Source organism: Topomyia yanbarensis, chromosome 2 (genome assembly GCF_030247195.1).
Source record: "Topomyia yanbarensis strain Yona2022 chromosome 2, ASM3024719v1, whole genome shotgun sequence".
Taxonomy (NCBI): domain Eukaryota; kingdom Metazoa; phylum Arthropoda; class Insecta; order Diptera; family Culicidae; genus Topomyia; species Topomyia yanbarensis.
In genome coordinates, this window is record NC_080671.1 from 68862822 (window position 1) to 68872641 (window position 9820).

The window sequence follows — 9820 nt, forward strand, 5'->3', positions numbered from 1 at the left end:
ACAGGTAAATGATCATAATTGTGAATTTGATATGCTATTCGTTAAAGTAGGCGTCCCACGCGGGTCACGTGTCGCTCCATATAATATATAATATTTGTACCCCTGATCTTCCAAATCTACCCGCAGACTGCAAAAAGTCAGCTAAAAGCCCTGGAGTCATTTGTATTTTTAATAATTACCTACATAATTCAGATTTCTTCCGCATAAACCAAGAGCTGCTTCTCTTAAAGCATTACTGCACTGTAGAATTTTCAAAAAAAAAAAAAAAAATGCTGATATGGCAAAATATATAAGGCGACAAAAATACATAAATGTTAACATTTTTAATTCTTCCTGGAAAAAATGGATCATTCTATTCCTACCTCAAAGAGTAGTATTCATATTGATATTTGGAAAAATTTCTTACTTGCAGTTTCGCAACAGTATATATTAAATTAGTGTGGCGAATTACAATATCCGTTCCATGGGATGGCCGCTGTACCTATAAGGAGGCAGCTTTAAGGTTGTACAGAGAAAGGGTAAAATTCGCAAACGAAAAAAGCAGTTTTTTCCATACCGTATGTTGGATCCTCATAAAAATCAATCAGCAGTACTGTAACAACATTCTACATACGCTGATTGATTTTTATGAAGATCTGACATACGGTGTGGAAAAAAACTGCTTTTTTCGTTTGCGAATTTTGTGCATTCTCTGTCCAACCTTAAATCGGCCTCTGATCTCCTTTCTCCTAAAATTTTTTGGCGAAGGCAATCAAGTTTGAGAACTTTCCCTGATATTTAAGGTGCTCTTGACAACGTGTCTTTCGCATCCGTTTAGTAAGCACCACGAGGTTATGAAGTACCTTTATATACCACGAACTGGATACACGCAATGCTTAACAACCGACATCTGTGCTTCTCGTTAAGACAAGTAAAGATAAAGAAACTGAGTGTCTGCGAATGTCCTCAAGGTGATGAGCTGTCACAATCTCTATGGAACCTTGTCACCGATGGATTGTTGATGAAACATAACGAACTTCTTGTTTCGACATATAGTTGCGCCGATGATTATCTTACAATGATCACCGGAATTTCCATAACTTTTTAATTGGATCCAGTCAGCCTTCTGTGATGTTGAGCAATGGTGTCTCCATGTAGTCTATCAGTTTATCATTGTAACATAAAGTACTCCCAGCAATTCAATCAAAGGTATACCATTTTAGAGATGGTCCTAATAGTGACGACTGGTTCACGACAACACCTACTGCTGCTTGATCATGAATATTCCCGATTTGTTTGGTGTAAAAAAATGCAATTGTGCCTCTTTGCCATTCCTCTGAGAACGTCCAACACGGGCTCCTTATAAAACGCCAAAACCTTTTGAAACAATCCATTCTTGGAGGTAGGCGGAGCCTTAATAAAAGATAAGTGAGGCACATGCAATTAAGGGTTATAATACGGCGTCATGAAAATCAAATTTCAATTGCTTGCACGAAATCAATTCCTGGACAATTAGGTATAACGTAATATTTCGTCCAAGGATTGCGCTTGACTAATGGAAACCTAGCTTTTTGTCAATTAAAGCGTAAATCTGTTGACGTTTTCAAATCGACCTAATGCCAATATAAAATCTATAGATATGTGCGCCACTTCTCCAGAAACCTAGGACAGATGTTACAATTATCAAAATTACCTGTTCTGGATCCGATTGGGTTTAAAAAATTGTCGCCACTGAAACCAAACCAAACATTAATTAGTTTTGAATTTTGCAATAAATTTAAGTACACCTGTTACCTGTCGATAAAAGCTCTGGATACGACGAAATATTCCTAATCAATGCAGCAGAGCTAGTATCCAGAGCAATAATTGCGAAAACTTTTATTAAGTGAAAGAAACAGCATAGAACGTTTTTTATTTCTTTTTCAACAATAGTGAAGGCTGATAGTTTTGCACTTCACAATTTTTTAATGTCGCGAATTCCCACGGCAATCACTGAACACAAGTTTTTCTCATCAAAATAGACATTTCCCATCATCACACGCGACACGGCAAGCACTTTTCCCAAAACACACCAGAAAATTGCTAGTTTTCACTCCAGCATACATAGCACTATATTTTTTTGGCGTACATGTTAGAAAGGGTACAGGCAAATACACGGCAGTAGTGTAGCAGTGGCAAATTAGACGGATTTTCCGAAGTCATCCTACAACAACGCTCACGAACTACTCAAGGACTATGGCACTCCTTAGCGGATCGCGGTCCCGACTCTTTCCAGGCGAGGCAAATATTTGTACCGTTTTACCCAAAATATATTATTTTCCACATCAGTTTTCAGCAATGACATAAAACACTTCGCGCACTATACCTACTATAAAACAGTGAGGCCCCGCGACGTGAACTTCGTATAAAATTTGTACGCTCGTGTTGAATCCGCGATGGTTGTGTTGAATTAATTTCCTATACAGCATTCACTTTACTGGTACTAGGTGCTATAAAACGAGTACGGGACCGAGCGCGACGTCAAAAAACCGTCTTCCTTGGAGTGTTCAACGCACACACAGAAACCGGGCAGAACGAAAAAGTTGATCAAAAAGGCCTTTATCCGCAGTCGCACACATGTCAATATTCATGATTAGGGTGCAGGCGCTTATTCACTACTTTATGTGGCAATTATTAATTTCGCAGAAATAACATGAAGTTGAAGGGCCACATTTTTCCAATCATGTCAACTAGTAATTAAATTTTCTTCCAGTCACTAGGGGGCGTGACTGTGAGAATAGGGCACGAAACGATTTCACTATCCGGTTTTTCACGTGCCATTATGGCGGTCTAAATTATTCAGTTCGTAATACGTTTAATTGCCCCTTTTTGACAATAATCGTTTACGCCAGCTTGACAGCAACGCCCAGTTGAAGATGTCGGGCGTTCATTGAATAAACATCCAACGCATTGGACTAACGTAGGATGACAATCTCACTGGACGGTTGACGTAAACGATTATTGTCAAAAAAGGGACATTAAACGTATTACGAACTTAACAATGTAGACCGCCATTATGCCACGTAAAAAACTGGATAGTTACAGCATAGAGAACAGACACACAAGCAAGAACAAACTTTCCCGAAAAACCTGTTTAAACATTTAAATGAAAATACGTTGAAAATCACCGTCGCATATAGGTTTGCAAGCGTGAGTCACCATTGTATCCAAGTTTGCATACAAGTCCCGTATAGCGATTGCTGGCCGATCGAAGCGCCGACCAGTAGCAAGTTGCTACTTGCTGTTGTCATTTCAAAGCAACAGTTTAGTTTCTTACACAAGTTAAAAACTTTACTTGTATGTCAGTTCTCAGTGGTTACAGCTTGCGATTGTCTAAGGATAGGGGGCGTGAAAAATGCGCTGCATTCGGGTAGAAGTTCACAGACAGATGAGTGGGTTACATAATCCATAATGAATCATCGCTCTGAGGGTTAGCATATATTATAACATGTGATGAAAAAAATCTTTGTCTCATCACCCAGGTGACTGAATTATAAAATAGGTATGAAATCATAGGATGCCTCCAAAATAAACATCGTATGATTCAAGCCTGTCCAGGGATCATCCAAACAATATGTGAAATCGTTGAACTATATGGGTTAACATTCGTGTATAATTATTTTTATTAGGGCGTGTAAGGCGAGTAATAATGGAATTCCCATACAATTCCAGTCATGTCAATACTTAGTAATGACAATTTTATTGCGCGCGTAAGGGCCCTTAATGGGTTGAAATTAGTGTATACATTTTATTAGTCATCATTTCGGATTGTTTTCAAATAGAAAAGGAAAGAAAAAATAGAACACTGTACTGTACTTTTACAACATTATTTTTAAAATCCTGTGACTTCATCACAACCAGCCGTAAGTATGTACACTTACCTTACCTTAGCTACATAGTCCCAGGTATACGTGTGTCATCTGGTGCAGGGGTGTAAAACAATAAAGGCCTTACAATGCCTAAAACTGACAGTTGTATCAGCTGCTATAAAAATGTTTGAAACTGAATTGTTGCCATCTGAAATCAGCGATGCCAGATTTACAGACATATCTGTATTTTACAGACTTTTGATAGTATTCTATAAAGACGTAGCCAGAAATCTACAAACTTTAAAAAGAGTAATGTGCCTAGCAAAATTGCTCTAGAATAACTGTATTGTAATACGAGTTATAGAATTCTATTTTCAATCTACTTTTAAAGTAACATTTTAGTGTAAATAGGATTTACATAACCATCTACAGACTTTTTCAGACATTTTAATTAATCTACTACTGACATTTCACAAAAGGATGTGGCATCGTTGGCTGAAAAGCGGATGGGAATTTTGAAACCAACTGGCTATCGAGAAACCTAAAAGTTGTCTCCAAATCTAGGGGCAGAACACTCTAGAAATTTACATCAAATTTGCATCGAATTTTGAAAAATGAATTTATTGTTTATTTTTGCATTAACTTTGCATTCCCTCGCAAGGACACAAACGACTTACGCCCTGAGACGAGACATGCAAATAGCAAAAAATCGAACGTCAAATGCAGCCAGTCCATGTAAACTACGTGAGGCAAAAAGAGAGGCTATGTGAGACGAACGACAGAACCCTCTAAGAACGGTTGGTTTTGAAAATAGCCCACCAAAGGACGTTCGTTGGACCAACGTTGAACGACGTCCAAATAACCGTTCAACAGAGGTCCATCGTTGAACCCGTGTTGAACGATTTTGAAACAATTTTTTGGGCTTGACAACAGAAAAAAAGAAAACATCTCGCGTGTTTTTTGTAAATGGCCAATAAGCATACTGTCAAAATTCTCTTTTAGGGAAAATTCTGGGCAAACCGTAACTCGCCGGAAACGGTTAATATTTAATGAGAGAGTAAAGTTTTCTCTTTAGTCTACTTCGGTGATTTATAATCGGCGAGTAATGGTTTGTCCAGAATTTCCCTTCAAAGTGTATTTTGACAGTATGCTTATTGGCCCTTTTCAAAAAAAAACAACCAGGGGATATCTATCGGCAACTCTATAAGAACGGTTGGTTTCAAAATCGTCCAATGAAGGACGTTCGTTGGACCAATTTGGACAACTTCCAAATAACCATTCAACAAACGTCCATCGTTGAACCCGTGTTGAACGATTTTGAAACAATTTTTTGGACGTCTCAGTGGGAAGTTCCATCCCAGCTTAAGGCTAGTTTACAGTTCGGAATACGTGTCACGGGATTTGGGTCTGTGTATTTTAAATGGAGTCCGGGGTTTTCCGATCCCGTGGCGGGAAATCAGTCTACACAAAAATGACAGTTTTCATGAGGTGTAAACTGCCCATATATGCATAAGAGTCCCATATTGAAAAACAGCAAGCCGGGAAAAACGCTGTTCAAGATTTACATTTTTCATTGAGCCTTGGATGGGACAACCATGTTGTGTTATTTTTGTCAATATTTTCTGAATAAACCTAGTATTCTTCTTTGTGCATTATGATTCAGTGGTGATACAGAATAGAATCCAACAGATATCTCATTTTCGACAAAAATCCATATGGGACTATTATGCTTATATGGGCAGTAAACCCAACCGCGGGAAACATCACGGGATTTCAAAACTCTCCATACAAAAGTCCAGCCGGGAACAATTCAACATGAATTGTTTCCGATGGGCAAAAAGGTGTTTCTATTAGGTTTAAAATTCGGTGCAATTTAGAGCATGTTCAGGAGTGTTTCAGTTTTAGATTCATAATTTTGACAGTATAATATAAAACAGAAAATTTTAAAGTGGAACTTGTTGCTCCCAGCAGCAGTTTTAGCGGGTGTTCTATTCAGTTTAAAATTCATGTCTCGCCATACCTTCAGCGTTACTGCATTCAAATTTATTTTTCCCTAGTCTATCGGGTCTAAGTGCCTGTGCTGAAAACTTTGCATGTATTTAAACGTGTTTTAAAATCATCAACAAATAGAACGGCGTCGTATAGCAGTTTTAAATTTTGAAACAAAACTGTTCGAAATTATAAAACAAAACGCTCTGCTGGGGATGTGAATGTTTCAGTTCCAGTTCTACTTTGAAACTCCTATATAAAATAAAACGCTCCTGAACATGCCCTTAGATGCATTTTTTTAAAGCAGCACAGCTTTTGGTTTGACAGTTTGGAGAGACCGTGGCGGGAGATTTTCCCTGATCAAATCCCGTGACCCATTTCCTGAACTGTAAACTAGCCTTTAAGGCTAGTTTACAGTTCGGGAAATGGATCACGGGATTTCGCACGGGATTTGCGTCGGGATTTGATCAGGGAAAATTTCCCGCCGAGATCTCTCCAAACTGTCAAACCAAAAACTCTGCTGCTTCTTAAAATACAAACAGCATCCAACTTGCAGCAAATTGCAAACCTTCTAAAAATACTATTTTCCCCGTCGGAAACAATTTGTGTTGAATTGTTCCCGGCCGGATTTCTGCGTGGAGAGTTTTAAAATCCCGTGATGTTTCCCGCGGTTGGGTTTACACTTCAAGAAAACTGTCATTTTTGTGTAGACTCATTTCCCGTCACGGGATTTGAATTCCCGAGCTACACAGGGACCCAAATCCCGTGACACGTTTTCCGAACTGTAAACTAGCCTTTACGCCGTTCAATGTTTTGTTGGAAGTAGAGCTCGTTTCTTGCTAAGAGAAGAGACGACAACAGGCTTCTTGCTCTTCTTAAATTTATCTACCAGGCCCTGTCGTACACCGAGCAAAAAGCATCTGAGAACCAGCCTTCTGACGATGCCATTGAACGCTTTAGAATGTCATAGGCAGGCTTATGAATTCATTTATCTTTATTCATGCACTCCATAGACGTACAAATAATATATTTCATAAAACAGTCTTATGACTTCGCTCCAATATATGCGTTTAAGAATTTCATAAGTTTTTCTTATGAAACCCATATGAAATCTGTTATTGATTCTATAAAATTGTATTTTGATTTTCGTAAACGTCACTTTTGTGAAAAGTTCATAATTGTTTCTTATGAATTCAGTACTGGCCTGCACGGCCAACCAGAAGCTAATAGTTTCAGGCCAGCACTTCTTGATTACCGCTGATTCAAACAAAAGAAGTGAGATTTTTGTCAAATTGCTACAAAATTTTAAATAATTGTTTTTTATGTTATTGAATAAATTACTATGAGCATTAAATCAGTTTACATGGTTATGATTTTAACCGAAGATATCCGATTATTTAAAATGAAATAAGTTGTGCATATAATTAGTGTCTGACGCGTATTTTATGATTATCAAAATCATTTGAGAAGTAACAATCATCATCATTCAGTTGTCTAAGCCCAGTTTCTCACGAAATATTGACGAATCGTTGCTCATTATGTACAAATTTTACCATTTAATGAGTTTTCTCTTCAATCTTCTGAAGGGATCTACACTTGGCGGTTCATTTGTCCCGAATTTAGTTCAACAAGACGACCACACTAATGAACTCATTATGAATGACGTTCATGTTTTACAATTCTCGGTGGTTTGTTTACTTTGTCAGTTGCGTGAGTTCGAGTGCAACGGGTTCCCATCTGTTAATTTCAAACTCACGTACTCCCATGTAAACAAACCACCGAAAATTGTTAAACGAAGTTCATCCGGCTCATTTTGGGGTTATGTCGGTTGGTGTAAAACCTAATATCCTCTAAAGGTTGATTTTTACTGTTGATTTTTTGTCTACTAACATGCTCGAGAAATGTCAGCCATGTTCTATTTTTTATATAAATGTATAATAATATCCATAAAAAAAACTTATGACATTCATTCGAACATTGTAATGAATTTCATAAGACTGTTCTATGGAAATCATTATTTCTACTATATTTTCTGCGTATAAATATCAGCAATTTTCATAAATGGGCACCTATGGCGTTCATTCGGACATTTTCCTAAATTTCATAAGACTGTCTTATGAAAATAATATGAGATGGATTTGGAAAATTTCCCCTCCAAATCATAAGACAAACTTATAAAATCCATTTAAAATCCTTATGTCTGAAAGTCATAAGACGTTTTTATGGAAATTCAAAGCAAATTTTGCTCAGTGTAATTCCAAACACAATAAGCATCCATCGTTGCCAGATTCCATTTGCATGATTTTCACAATTGCTGAAAATAATTGTACCTCAAATATCGACCCTCAGTCAAGAATTCACAATACTAGCTGCATTTAAAAATTGAATTTTAAGTTTATTTGTGTCTTTCTTAACAATACACGTAGTTATATCGTCATTCAGGGTATTTATTCAATTTGCATGAAATGTTCATGTATATGAAATGTAGCCAAAATAAATTCAGCAGCACTGTTTTTCACCCCGTTTGAAAATATTATGAACGCTCTTGACTGGCAAAACGACCAATCAGAAGCTGGTTCAATATTGAGGTTAGGACTGGATCATATTGGCTACGCGATTGTCTTCTCTTCTCTTAAGCGGACCCTACACGAGACAAGAATATTGTCAATAAAAATATTGACAAGACTACTTCAATACGTCAATCCCATTTAAATTCTACATAATCAATATTTTCAAAATGTCCTTACACGATTAATATATTGATCAATAATTGGTTTATTGCCAATATTTCCGCTCGTGTAGGGTCCGCTTTAAGCGGACCCTACACGGGACGAGAATATTGTCAATAAAAATATTGTCAAGACTGCTTCAATACGTCAATCCCATTTGATTTCTACATGATCAATATTTTAAAGATACCCTTACACGATCAATATATTGATCAATATTCAATTTATTGACAATATTTATACTCGTGTAGGGTCCGCTTTAAGCGGACCCTACACGTGTAGAAATATTGTCAATGAATTGAATATTGATCAATATATTGATCGTGTAAGGGTATCTTTAAAATATTGATCATGTAGAAATCAAATGGGATTGACGTATTGAAGCAGTCTTGACAATATTTTTATTGACAATATTCTTGTCCCGTGTAGGGTCCGCTTTAGGTTTCTTGCAGGGCTTTGATGTCGTACACGCAACGCAAAATAAATCCTAAATTTTTATTTCGATGGCAAGAAAATGCATTTAATTTTGTTGATTTTGAAAAATGCGTCGCAAGTCTGCCCCTAGCTCCAAATTGTCCAACATGAGCCCAAAATAGACGCCAGTTGGACGGTGTCCAACGTTGGTCTCACGACAGATCACAGCGAACATACATCCATCTCGAGTGCTAAAGTTGTGTAAAATTGACATCATATTCAAAGTTAATTAGCATATCACACCCAGGTTCGCTAAAGGGTGAGTCGTTAATTATTTCGATACTTTAGATTGATTCGTAAATCGGCTATAGCTTGTGGAATGAAACCGAAGTGTCACAGCAATTCAGTATATGGGTCATTCCACGTCAGATTTACAACCAAAATTTTGATTCCTTCCAAAATGTTTTCTTGCATTCTTTAGCTAAAAATAATTGACATGTATTTTTTGTTTTAGCTGAATATGATATTTTGACGTAAGACTACGTTTTTGTTTTCGATATGGGGGTGCACTCTGCAAATTCTACAAAAATGGTATGTAACGAAAAGTGGTTCAATTTTAAACGCATATAATTCAGCCATCTCACAATAAATTTTCAAATTTTTTGCACAAATCGCCCCGAAATACTTCTAAGAATAGATTCCAATAGATAAACCCAAAGATTTTTAATATCATAGCATTAAAAAATTAAATAATATACAACCTTGTCAAAATATCGCGCATTTACACTGAAGACAGCGCTTCCCAAGCCCTGTACGACGTATTGGTGTACCTAGCGCGCAACGCTTCTATGAATGACGTCA

The 9820-nt window shown here is 37.1% G+C and overlaps 1 protein-coding gene across 1 annotated transcript in view; it reads right to left on the reverse strand.

Annotated features, from left to right (window-relative positions):
• The window catches only part of LOC131678350 (uncharacterized), a 35541-nt gene extending 33066 nt beyond the window's left edge, over nucleotides 1-2475 (reverse strand). Inside the window, exons 1-2 of the mRNA XM_058958420.1 lie at nucleotides 1774-2475; nucleotides 1673-1710 (exon numbers count right to left, since the gene is read on the reverse strand). The gene's annotated coding sequence lies outside the window, so the exon portion shown is untranslated. The remainder of the gene's footprint in view (nucleotides 1-1672; nucleotides 1711-1773) is intronic.
• Nucleotides 2476-9820: the final 7345 nt, after the last annotated feature.